We start from the raw sequence: 13,641 nt of genomic DNA, 5'->3' as shown, positions 1-13,641 counted from the left end.
CAACTTACAATGAGTAATAGCATTTACAATACTCTTTATTGTAAACTTCATACAACTAATTGATTCTTACAGGATGCTTTTATTGATTTTTGCCAAACTCTTCTAATTGATTACAGAACTGTTTGAGAAACATAAGCCCCTAGGGATGACATTCAGAGAAGGGAGTAGATGCTCAGGAATTACAGGGTCACAAGGAATTTATTGGCCAGGAATCATTCCCTGGATATGATATTTGAAAGGGGCACCCACCTCAGCAGCACTGCTTCTGCACATGTCCGGGTACAACACACACATACACATACGCTCACACACACACAAATCCACACACACATACGCACAATACACATATATGCACACAGCCATCCCCACATCCCCCCTCCCCCCCACATAACTGCTATCCAGAACAACTTCACATTCCTTTTGCAAAGCAGCAAATTCCTGAGCCACGGACAAAGGACTTGTCTGGATACTATTTAAATCGTGTGAGCATACTTCCACTGCTGATGTCAACTTTTCAGAAGAGCTTTACAGAATGTCTTGGTTTCCATTTTCTGATTGGATTCCCACAACTCCCTTGTGGAGAGGGCTGAGCAGGGAAGATGATGCTGGGATTGAATGTGTTAAATGAGTTGCTTAGGGTCACACAACCAGTTTAGTGGTAGAAGGTGGGGACAGAAAAATCTACCTCCCGATGCTTAGATGTTTCTGCTACTCCTGCTGACACAATGCAACTGATTGCAAACTAAAGAAAGCATAATTGCGCTATAAGTGGGTCACACAGGCAAGGCCAAGGGTGTGAACCCCTTGCAGAAAAGCCCCCACATGGAGGCTGAGGAACAGGAGAGGAGCAGTGTGGGCTCATAGGATGAGGCCTGAAGAGTACGTGAGGTCAGAGCTCAGCAAGCTGAACATTAGGGACACCTTGTTTATTCATTTGTCCACTCAACAAATACTCCCTAGGCATCACTTATGAGCAAGGCACTGTGCTAGGTGCCTGGCATTGTTCTGTGGAAAACAAACTTCCTGCCATCATGGTACTTTTTCGTGGAAGAGGCGAGAGATTTTAAACAGATAATCCTACTAACAATTAATTATAGTTGTGATAAAGACCTTAAAGGAGAAATAAAAAGTGCCAAGAGAGCTTATAATGGGACTGGTCTGATCTGGATTGAAGACAAATTAGGAAGAGAAAACTAAGATTCTATCTAACGAGTTCCAAGCACATCTTTACCTTGCAAAGTCAAACCAAAGAACCTGTTTCTGCTTTTCAGTTAGCAAATAATATTTACTCTTCCATCCCCAGGTTTGCACAGAAGAAACTTCCACAAATACTTCCACTCTCTCATGAAGTCCTAGGAAGGTGTTATGGATTGGATTGTGTCACCCAAAAATATGTGTACCTATAACTAAACCTAAACCTAATCACTTCTAAGTGGTGTCTTATAAAAAGAGCAAAATAGACACAGAGACAAACACACAGGGCGAAGGCAAATGCCAGGGAACAACAGGGGACTCCAAGGAACATTTGGTGTTACCAACAAGGAAGGACTCTCCCCTAGAGCCAATGCCGATTTGGACTTCTAGCTTCCAAACCTGCAAGACAATAAATTTCTGTTCTTTAAAGCCACTCACTTGTGGTATTTTTTGTGATGGCAGCACTAAGTAAGACCAAAAAGAGGGGTACTTTCTCTTTCTCTCTACCTTTTTACTTTCGCCTTCCCAGAAAGGTTTATCTGATTAATGAAATTGGTAAAAGGCTAATACTCACTGGACTCTGGGCTCTCCTTGGGCTTTCAGCACAACCAAAGAGTACCTGCCTGTTCAGTCAAGCTAGACCTCTCCTCTCTGTATTCCAGTTTCTCCATCTGGGACTGAGTGAGTGTTCTGATTACCTATTGCTGAGTAACTCACTACTCCAAAGCTTAATAGGTTAAAACAATAGTCACTTTATATCACAATGTTACCCCTCACCAGGTGTGACTGGGCTGGGCTGGGGGGTTCACTCATACGCCTGGTACCTAGGCAGGTGTGGCTGAAAGGCTGGGCTCAGCTGGATGCCTCTTCCTCTCCATGTAGTCTCAGAGCCTCACTACGAATTCCCTCCAGAAGGGTAGACTTCTCACACACCACTTATAGCTCCAAGAGTGAATGTTCCTAAAAACCAGAAGCAGGAGCAGCTAGGAAACTAGAACAGTGTCGATTCCTCCCATGTTCTATTGGCCAAAGCAGTCAAAGATCCCACCCAGATTCAGCAGTAGGGGACACAGATCTTACTCATGATAGGAGGAGGGTCAAGGCATTTGTGGCTGTCTTTACCACAAAAGGTAGGTCTGATTCAGAGGAAGGAAGTGATAAAGGTTCCATTTTGGCCTCAATTCTACATTGTTTACTGCCAAGCCCTCACTTTGGGAAATAAAGGTGACATTTGGAGCCCCGCTTGACTCAGTTCTTTGTGTTTGTATTCTTTAAGCCAGAATCCTGGACAGCAGAAGAAACAAATGACTCCCAAATGTAGGAGAGCCTGGATTTAAAGAAGCCAAGAGCCCTAAGAAACCAGGGTAGGTTAATAGGATGAGCAGTCCAGAGAACACTTCAGTTTCTGCCAGCAGGAAGCACAGACTTGGTGTGCTCAGCAGTCGCTATCCTGTGACTTGTGGGACAGGCTGGGACTGGGAAATAGAGGCTCCAAATGATACTTTTGGAGGTCTTCCCAGGCCCTTGCATTTGAAATGGGCCTAGTGGGAACTGGAGGTACTATTCCTGAGAGCTGGCAGCTGTGGCCTCTCTGCATTGCTTGGCAACTTGCATTACCTTTTCTGGAGCAGACAACCTCGCAGTAGGCCTGGTGTGCAGGCCCTCGGAACTCCATGCCAACTGACTCACAAATGGCTCCCCAACAGCAGAGCACTGCACTGGCACATGCAGGCCCAAATCTGTGCTGCACATGAGTGTTTAATCATCATCATGCCCAATATGTGCATGGACAGGGGCGGATTATCCAATAGGCAAGGTAAACACAGTGCCTACCTTCTTACCAGATCATCCGTAGTGAACAATTTCTCATTTTTTCACCACATCAAAGACTCTGCTTCTAGGTATGGCCCCTCTTCTGACCCCACAGCATCTTCCTACAGAATCAAAGCCTCTTTTCAAATGTACAATCCCTGACAGGGGTAGATGACCCAGTAAGCAAGGTAGGCACAGACTTATTTGTGCTTACTTACTAATCTGTAGTGAACAATTTCACATGGGTTTCACCACATCAAAGATGTTCACTACAGATAATCTGGTAAGCAAGGTAAGCACAATGTTTACCTTGCCTATTGGATAATCTTCCCCTGTGCTCAGAGCTCCTGTATCCCTCATCACCACGGCTATCTGCATGGCAGCATGGATCTGGAAGGTTGAGTTTGCAGTGCACAGAGCAGGGGCATGCCTGGTTAGAGCGAGGGGGAGGGGAGTAAGCACTGAAGGTCTAGAGCATCTTCTTTCCCATCCCAGCCCAAGTGAATGATGCCATTGATGACAATAATAACAATTACTACTGCTCTAAATACATGCATATACCAATTTACTTAATCCTCACTGCAAACCTGGGAGGTAGGGACTACTTTTATGAGTTGATTTCTGTTCCTCAAAAATATATGTTGAAGTCCTAATCCCCAATAACTCAATGCAACCGCATTTGGAAACAGCATATTTGCAGATGTAATCAGTTAACATGAGGTCATACTGAAGTAGCGTAGGCCCTAATCCAGTATGACTGGTGTCCTTTCAAGAAGAGAGAAGAGACAGACAGACACACAGGGAGGGCAACCATATGCAGAGGCAGAGATTGGAGTGACGCTGCCACAAACCAAGGAACACCTGGGCTACCAAAAGCAGGGAGAGGCATGAAAGGATCATGGAGGGAGCATTGCCTTACCGACACCCTGAATGTGAACTTTTAGGCTCCAGAACTGTGAGAGAATAAATTTCTATTGCTTTAAGGCACCCATTTTGCAGTGCAGGCAGTCCCCAGATTACGAATGAGTTCTGTTCCTAAATCTGTCTTTAAGTCGAATTTGTATGTAACTCAGAACAGTTAGGTACAGTTCATGTCTAACATCAGTTAGTCAAATGTTTGTCTTAGTGTGTAGTACATAGTGTACCTTTCTGTGCATAAAAAACATTAAAGAAATGCTCCCAGATACACTAAAACATCTTTAACATAATACAGAAATAATAATAGTAACGTTTTGATGTGTGTCGCAAAGTAGCGCCTGTTATTATGAACCATGGTATGTACTTCAGCTTTTTAACGTATGTACTTTGTTGTGGCAGCCTTGGGAACTAATACAACCACTATTACCTGAATCTCACAGGTAACAAAATTAAGGCACAAAGTAATCAGGTAATTTACCTAAAGTCATCCAGTGAGTAAACAGTGGAGTGGCACTTGAGCTCTGAAATCCGTGCTCTGGATCATGCTGTCTTCATCAGAGTTCACCTCGACGCTGCATGTGGCTGTGGGCTGCACTTCCATAAAATCAGGTAAGTGGAGCAGGATGTTGGCTTCTGGTTTCTCAGCTTCTCTGGGGACTAAATAGAGGTCGTTCCACTGCAAAAAGGCAAAGAAAATCTTATTTGGACTCCTCAACACTTCCTTCTCTCAAGTTAAAATGAATGCATTCAGTTCAATGCAATTAGCTTGCTCAGCTTTCTCTAAACCCTTTCAGGTCTCATATTCAATTCTATCCTGTGGTAATAACTCCAGCATTTAATTGGCTCATTTGCGAGTTTTGTTTGTCAAAGACTTTCAGTTTCCTGATGGTAGGGCAGTATCTCTTGTTTTCTGTCACTCATGAGATGTTGCACAGCCTGTCTCCACATGGCTCTCAGAATGGTCTTTCTAAAGCACAGTCAAATGCGTCATTTTCCAAAGGGTAAAATCTTGCCCAACTCTTCACCCCTCCTGGGAGCTTAGCCTGGCATTCATTCTCCTTGACAATGTGGAGAACTGAACTCTGCTTGAGTGTGGGCTCTGGCTCAAAACCCTGGCTCTACACTTACAAGCTGAGATAATATGGGTAAGTGCTTAAGCTGTGTCTGACACATAAGCAGTACCCGCAAAACGTCAGCTATTATTATTATTATCGCAGCCTTCCCACCTTGGTTCCTGACACACACTGCACTCTAGCTTCTTGCGTTGCCCAGGCATGCTGGGATTTTTCAAGCCCCTGTTACTCTGTTTTCTGGAATGCCCTTTCTTTTCTCTTTTTTGATTGGAAAATTCCAATTCATTCTTAAGACCTAGTTCAAATTCACCCCCTTGGTGCTGCCTTCTCCCACCTGGCCTAGGCAAAGTGTTGTTTCCACTCTGTCCTTCCACAGACCTTGAGCTTTTAACCCCCTCTCTACCTATCACCTGCCTCTCCCATCCAAAAGTGTCTAGCACACCTGCACATTGGTAAGTTGTCACAAACTATGTATTTAATAGACATACAAAATACTTACTGAATATTGGACACATTTTTCATTGTTTCCCTCCCCTCCCCCTCAAATACACTCTCCATTCTCCTTCAGGCCACCTACCTACCCCTCCCAGGCTAATTTATAAATAGGAAATAATATCTGGATGCAAATATATCCCAGAGGCCTGAAAAGCTCTGAAGACAAGGTCAGACACATTTATTTCTTGCCCCTTCTGAAATACCTGATTCCTACTTATTTCCACTTCTTCAATGTCTACGTAACTCAGATTCCTCCTTCAAGGTCTACGTAACTCAGATTCCTCCTTCAAGGTCAGTGAAAGCTTTGCTCACCTTTTACCATTCCTCAGGGAAAGCCTCCCTCCTATGTCTGACAGCCTTCCCCCAGAACAACTCCCACCTGGTTCTAAAGGGTTTTATCTGAAAAGATAATACCACAGCCCAATACTCCAAATGCTTTATTTATCAACATAGGTCCAAGAGGACATATTTGGACCCTGTACTCAGAGTTCCTTATTGTCAAATAAGGAAGACATTATTACATAAGTAGCTACATGTGTTATGAGAGTTATAAGTACAAGAGGGTATGGAAGTGTACAGCATGGGGGTGCTACTTCTTTGGGGGGGGGCAGAGAAGTCCCTGTGCTGAAGTGATGTTTACTCAGAGAACTTGAAGGATGAGAATGAGTTGTCTAGGAAATGAGCAAAGGAAAGAGTGTTCTAGGTAGGGAGAACAGCATGTGCAAAGGCCCTGAAGTGGGAGACAAAGTTTCTTTAGACTCAAGAGCCAAAACAACCAGTATAACTGGGAGAATGCTGAAGCAATGGGGCTGTTGACTTTGGAAGGGGCCATATTGCAGAGAGGGCATTGTGAATCAAGAGAAAGGTTTTAAACCTTATGCAAAGAACAGTGAAAAGCCTCTAAAGGGTTAAAAGCAGGGAAATGATGTGTTTTTATTTGGTCTTAGAAGGTCCCTATGGCTGTGCGGTAGAAAATAGATTGGAGGTAGGACAAGAATAGAGAAGATAAGTGAGGAGGCTTCTGCAGAAGTCCAGGTAAAAGCCCGTGGAGTCCTCCTCACAGGAATGTCACATTAACTTGAATTCTGATACTCTTTCCTGAGTGTGGAGAAAGGGGTAACGCTAGTACACTGGGAGTTATGAACAGAAGTGCTTAGCCCTCCTGCATACCATCCACCTCATACATTGAGAACCATCACCTGATGTATCAGGTAGGAAACACTGTTTGAAAGATGCCAGCAGTGGTTATGCTTCCATTTCTTTTATACCTTCTCTCAGTCCTCATTGTGACCACACTCAGCTCTTTGCCTGCCTGTGACAGAGATGGCTAGTGGTTCACTAAGACCCTCTCTGCCCTTTTTGCATGGAAGTAGAACTGAAGCCAGGCATGGGGCTGCCCAGCCACACTGCATTTGTCAGCTTCCCTTGCAGTTAGGTGAAGTCGCAGATGGAGTTCTCACCACTGGGATGTATAGGAACATGGGTCCCTTCTGGCCTGCTGTCTTTACAGTGTGGCAGCCTCCTCCATACTCTCTTCCCAGATGTGGCTGCGACTCGGCCTCAGCCATGCAGACAAGGCACTGGAGAATGGGGAGCCTTGAGATGGAAGGAACCTGGTCCGCCAGGAAGTGAAGCAGCTCCAGCCCCTGTCCAGGAATGCTTACCTTGAAGATGAGAGAGAAATAAATTATTTTGTTATTTATACCACTGAATTTGGGGTCTTTTGTGTGAGTGTGTGTGTTTGTGGTAAATATATATGTGATAAAACATTTGCCATTTCAGCAATCTTCACAGGTACAGCTCAGTGACATTAATTATCTTCATCATGTTGTTCAACCATCAGCCTTACCCATTCCCAAATTATGCCATCACCCCTAACGAAAGCCCAGTGTCTTTGGGGTCTTTTTGTAACAGCAACTTATCTTATCCTCATGCCCTGATCCTCTCTCCTTTCTTCCCAAATCTTCTAATCCAGGAACTCTCCATTTTTCCTGTTGCCTCTTCATTCATTCAGCTTTTCCTCTCAGTACAAGAAGTGTCACAAAGTTTCTTGCTTTTCACAAAGAGTCAGTAGGCAGTTTTCATTTCTTTCTTTTTTTAAATATAATAAATTCTGAAGAAAATCATAAAACACAGACAAAAAGAAGAAAACAATTCATAACCGTATCAAATATGCATTTAACTTAATGCTTTATTCTGCATTATTTGTGGCTTCTTTTAACACAACAATATCATGAACATCTTTTCATATCAAGAAACATTTTTACAACAGAATTTTTAAGGGATGTATAATATTTCATTGAATCTAATTTATACATCCACTCTTCAATTGGTGAGTACTTAGATTGATTGCTTTCAGGTTTTTGTATGTTATAAACTAGGCTGAAATGAAGATCCTTCCATATCCTTTATTATTTCCTTCGTACAAATTACTGAAAGTAGAGTTGCTGGGTAAAGGAGATGCATAATTCACAGCTTTTGATATATATTGTCTACTTGTCCCCAAGAAGCAGAAAACCAATCTACGTGGGCTGGTTTTCTAATTATCGTTACACTGTACTGTACTGTGCTGTGTACTTGGGGGAAAAGTCCTGGGCCCCATACGTCCCTCACTGCACTTAAAATCATAGCATTTCCTTGGACAGGTGCCAAACCTTTTTCCTTCTGGTGCCCAGGCAGCAATTCCACTAAAGCAGCTGGCTGTCCCTGACAGAGAATAAAGATTTGTAAAACAGGAAAAGCCCATCATTTCTGTTATTTTTTAAATGCAGCTTCTTGAGACTCTCTGAGCAGGGCTAATTTCCATTTTCTGAGAACTCAGTAACTCTCTTTGACACAGAGAAAAAAATCTAATCAAAATAAAAATTTCTTAGGGGTCTTATTGGGGGACAGCCCCAGCAAGGAAAGACCCTCACTGTGTGTCCTGACAGATAATCCGAAGAACTGACACATAGCCCTTTCCGGATTCATACATTTATTCAGGGAAACTTACATGGGCAAGCAGCTGCTCTTTCCAGCGGCAGCCGGCTGGAGTGTTTTCCGCGCAGAGCCAAAGAGGCAGAGAAAGTTAAAGGGGAACAAAAACAAAAGATGGATGCAGCTGTTTTTATAAGTCCCAGGAGTTAAGCATAATCAAACTCGAGTGAGGACGGCTCCTTCTCATGTGCTCAAGGCCAATGGGAGTTGTTATTCTGGGGTCCAAGGCTGAAAGAGTTGTTGTCCTAAGACCCGGGCCAGTTCTCATCAGCTTGGAGCCAGTGGGACCGTTTCCAGGGCCATAGCCAAGGGCCTGCCTTGACCATAGTGCGGCCATGATGAAATCTTGTCTCCCTACAGGTCTCCTCTCAAATGTCTGCAAAGATTTAATGGCAGAAGCAGAAGCAAGGTCTTAAACCATGTCAGTAGCTTAACTGCATAGTGCACCCATGCATTTGCCTTACATGGAGCAATGAAACAGTTGTGTCCATCCAAATAAATACAGGAGCACCCTTGGATGACATCATTTGTTTGCATTTCTTTTTTCTAAACTTGCTCTCACAGTCACAAATTTGGATAAAAACAACTCTATCCAGTTCCCTACAATGTTAAAGTGTGTTGGTTGCCATTATGGCGATGCCATGTGTCATGGATTGAATTGTGTCCCCCCCAAATATATGTCAGCTTGGTTAGGACATGATTACCAGCATTGTGTGATTGTCCTCCATTTTGTGCTTTTCGTATGTGTTATAAATCATAATCTCTGCCTGTGGTTAAAGACGATTAGGGTAGGATGTAACACCCTTGCTCAGGTCACATCCCTGATCCAATGTAAAGGGAGTTTCCCTGGGGTGTGGCCTGCATCACTTTTTATCTTACAAGAGATAAAAGGAAGGGAAGCAAGCAGAGAGTTGGGGACCTCATACCACCAAGAAAGCAGTGCCAGGAGCAGAGCGCATCCTTTGGACCCAGGGCTTCTGCATGCAGAAGCTCCTAGTCCAGGGAAGATTGATGACAAGGGCCTCCCTCTGGAGTCGAAAGAGAGAGAAAGCCTTCCCCTGGAGCTGATGCCCTGAATTTGGAGTTGTAGCCTACTAGACCGTGAGAAAATAAATTTCTCTTTGTTAAAACCATCCACTTGTGGTATTTCTGTTATAGCAGCACTAAATAACTAAGACACCGTGTGTGCAGAATAGAACTGCACTCCATAGGGTTTTTAAGGCAGGTCTCCATCCTGTCTTCCGAGGCTTCTCTGGGTGAGTTCGAACAATGCTAATGAAAAAAACAAACAAACTTGTTGCCACTGAGTCGATTACAACTCATAGCGACCTATAGGCCAGAGTAGAAGTGCCGCATAGGATTTCCAAGGCTGTATATCTTTACAGAAACAGACTGCCACATCTTTCTCCCATGGAGGGGCTGGTGAGTTTGAATCACCAACCTTTCGGTTAACAGCTGAGCACTTAACCACTGGGTAACCAGGGCTCCTTAATAATGCTAATAGCTCTCCTTATTTAGAACACATTAGTGAAGATTTTCTATGTTCACATTTTTTCTTTAAACAGCCTAAAAGTGAAATCATTCTGAAGCCCAGAGATCACGTTTTTGAGTATTAAGTTTACTCTTGAATCTTCTTATTCTTTTCCTAGTCACCTTTTAATGCCGGACCCACAGAGCCCTAATAGTTCCTCCAAATTCCTTAGCCTCCCCAGAAGCCAACCTTAAGGTCTGATGGTGGCTGTATTTGGAAGGAAGGCCAAAATAAGCTGGCAACATGGAATGTTCTTTCCTCACTGGGCCTCATTCTTTGCCTGTAAATTGAAGGCATCTGGGTCTCTTTTGGGCTTGTGTGTTGAAAGAGATTGCAGTGACCCTGTGGACTCAACAAGACAGCCATATTCAAGCTGCCTCAATAATGATTGTTTACCTTTTTCATCTGGGGGCACAGTCTATTGAAAACAGACAGGATACAGTTAAGACCCACCAATTGTCGTAGGGCTCAGAGAAGTCACACTGGGGGCAACAATTCTAATATGCTTAGATCAGAAGAAACAAAATGAAAATCTGGTTCCCATAGTGTAGGACTTTAGACAAGATGCAATACTGTCGAGTGGATGGGGGATGTAACTGTTGTTACATCTCTCTACCTGTAGCTTGTGCTGCTCGTGGTTCCTCACAATCCCAGTTTAGACCTGACCCACTACTCAAGTCTCTCTGCCAGAAACTTCTGGCTTTGGCAACCACTTCCAGCTATATTGCCACAATTCTCTGTGGTTTCTAATTTAAATTCTCTTGCAAGGGACTCAAGATGATCCAGCTCTCTCTCTTCTTTTTTTCCTCTCTCTCTTTCATATTAGGCCAAGTGAGAGTTTGCCAGCCTTAGGCTGGGTTGCAGCTGTGATCTGGTCAACCAGGGCCAGGAAGTGTGAGAGAGTATAGGGCCAACTCTTCTGCAGAGGAGGAAGCATGGGGGCTCCCATAATTTAGAAGGGACTTTTTGCGAGGATGGTAGACAGCTTGGGTGACACAAATGCTTAGGTGCTCCAGTGTCAATGAAAAGGTTGGTGATTTAAACCCCCTGAGAGGCACCTCACAAGAAAGGGTCGGCGATCTGCTTCTAAAATTTCACAGCCTTGAAAAAACCCTACAGAACGCAGTTCAACTATACACACATGGAGTCACCATGAGTTAGAATTGACTGGATGGCAGCTAGTTATTCTGGTGTTTGTTTGTTTGTTTGTTTGTTTGTTTGTTTGTTTGTGAGGGTGGTACTTGTGGTACCAGAAAGACCTCCACATGTGGATTGATAATCTGACAAGGAGGAGCGGTTAAAAAAAACTTGATAACCCAGGCAACCATGCTGAAGCCTGAACCACCCCCACACAAGCTCTGGTTGTCAGGTGTGGGAGGCCTGAAGAAAGAGGAGATAGAGATGGAGATGGGTTTTAAGGAAACATGAGCCTTCCCTGAGTGAGAAATTTCTATCTTGAGCCTTTGAAGCCTTAAAAGTGCCTGGACTATTTTCACCATGAATTTCTATTCATCAGAAAAGCCAGGAAGCAAGAACAGGCTCCCCACAGGGAACCTCCAGACACAAAGGGATCCCTCCTCTCACCTGTCCGCTTCTCCATTCTCCAGAACATCTGGAGGTGTGTGCAGAGGAGGAAGAGGGCGAATTCGAATGACTCACCTGAAGAAGCTGGTTGGCAAGGCTTATGTGCAGGTGGCAGGCAGTGGTGTCACTAGAGTTGGTGTCACCAAGTGTGGTAACTCATGATGTCACTCCCCCTATGCTAATTACCACAATATTGTAGCTAAAACACCAGAAAATTTGATAAAAACCGGCAACTATAAAAACACCAGCAGCAACAAAATCAACAGTGTGTGCTTCTAGCACGTGCAGACAAAACCACATGATTTGAAGCATCATTGTAATTGAGTAATAATGATAGCTCTGACTGGACCACATGAGAAGGTTCAAAAAGTAAATTAGCATAGAGTTTTAGCCTTCTAGGTATATTGATACATGTAAGCTCAGCTTACAAAACAAATTTTTTTGTTATAACTAACTCCGGGAGATATTTTCACAGAAAATAATGAATTTCTGCTGAAACACTGCACACAAAAATTTTATAAACAGAGATAAACAGGGCGGGGCCAAGATGGTGGAGTAGTCAGATCCTTCTGATCCCTCTTATAACAAAGACCCCAAAAAACAAGTGAAATGATTATATTTATGACAGGCTAGGAGCCCTGAACATCAAAGTAAAGTTAGAAAACAGACTGAACAGCAGGGGGAGGGAGAGACAGTTCAGAAGTGGAGAGGAATTTCTGGACCTGAATTGCCAGGAACCCTCAGGCACCAGTCCCAGGAGCAGGCTAGTTGAAGCGTTCAGCTGCAGTTTCCTCAGGGAGAAACAGCCAGCCACACAGCCTACTCATACCTCTAGAAACAGAGAATAATGACGCTCGCAGCAAAAGCTAAATATTTGGGTATATTTTACTGCGCCCCTAGCCCCCAAGGTGGCTTCAGTGGCTGTTGATTTCCCTGGGCCTGAGATAGGCTCTGCTGAGTGCTCTGAACCATTCTGCTGGCCTTGGAGAAGGAATAAATTCACAACTGGGGGAAAAGATAATCTGCCAGATCCACTAAACTGGGGAGCTCAGGATAGAAATGGCTCCTGTCCAGGCATAAACGGTCCGTGGACTTTGAATACCTTTCCCCCTGCATGGACCTGAGTGGGCCTATTTCAGGAGAACAGGCCCTGGTTTGTGGACTGCAAGTGTTTCAGCTGTGCGGTGGAGAGGTGGGTGTTTGATATTTGACACTGCTTTGCCTATTAAACAGGGTCCTCATCTACCCACATCGGGGGCCTAAGGACTGGTGGCTCCACTCAGGTCACCCTGCTACCCATGACAGGGATCCAAGGAAAACTGATACCTCCCACTCCTTACAACCAAAAGCATTGGGTGGCCATGGCTGTCTGCAGAACCCACCCACCTGTGCACTCTAGGGAAAAGGGATGTGCTTTCCTCACAGACACTCAAGGGATGGTTGTCAGCCCCCAGCCTTGTTCCGAGCATGACCCCCTGATGCACCAGATACCGGTACCTACACCAATCACCACCGCACCTCTAAGACTCTAGGACAGAGCCTGTACCACACACGTGATGACCAACTACCTGGACACCTGAGCTGAATCCATACAAGAAAAGTGAATGGACTCCTAGGCTCATATACTTGATAACAGCTCTAGCGACCTGGTGACAGGATGTTAGTGCTTCAAAGGTGAAAATAATCAAGCTACCTCACTCAAGCAACCTATTTAGGCACATCAAAACAAAACAAAGCAAGAAGCTAGGATACAGTAAGCAAACATAAAATAATACAATAACTTATAGATGGCTCAAAGACAACAGTCAATATCAAATCACATAAAGAAGCATACCATGATCGTTTCAAAAAGCTATCAAAAGAAAGAATCAAGAGATCTTTGGATGAAGGTGCTTTCCTGGAAATGCTGGATGCAGAATATAAAAGATTAACACACGGAACTCTTCAAGACATCAGGAAGATCAGGAAGGAGATCAGGCAATACACAGAACAAGCCAAGGAACACACAGGTGAAGCACTTGAATAAATTAAAAAGGTTATTCAAGAACATAATGAAAA

General features: G+C 44.0%; 1 long non-coding RNA gene across 4 annotated transcripts in view; it reads right to left on the bottom strand.

Moving 5' to 3' along the window:
* Positions 1–8,028, bottom strand: part of LOC111752129 (uncharacterized) — a 72,158-nt gene extending 64,130 nt beyond the window's left edge. For all 4 annotated transcript variants that reach the window (XR_010322519.1, XR_010322517.1, XR_002787129.2 and 1 more), the window contains exons 1-2: positions 6,953–8,028; positions 4,403–4,600 (exon numbers count right to left, since the gene is read on the bottom strand). This is a non-coding gene — a long non-coding RNA (uncharacterized LOC111752129). The remainder of the gene's footprint in view (positions 1–4,402; positions 4,601–6,952) is intronic.
* Positions 8,029–13,641: the final 5,613 nt, after the last annotated feature.

This window comes from Loxodonta africana, chromosome 7 (genome assembly GCF_030014295.1).
Source record: "Loxodonta africana isolate mLoxAfr1 chromosome 7, mLoxAfr1.hap2, whole genome shotgun sequence".
Taxonomy (NCBI): Eukaryota; Metazoa; Chordata; class Mammalia; order Proboscidea; family Elephantidae; genus Loxodonta; species Loxodonta africana.
The sequence above is the reverse complement of the archived record's forward strand: the minus strand, read 5'-3'. Positions and strand labels throughout refer to the sequence as shown.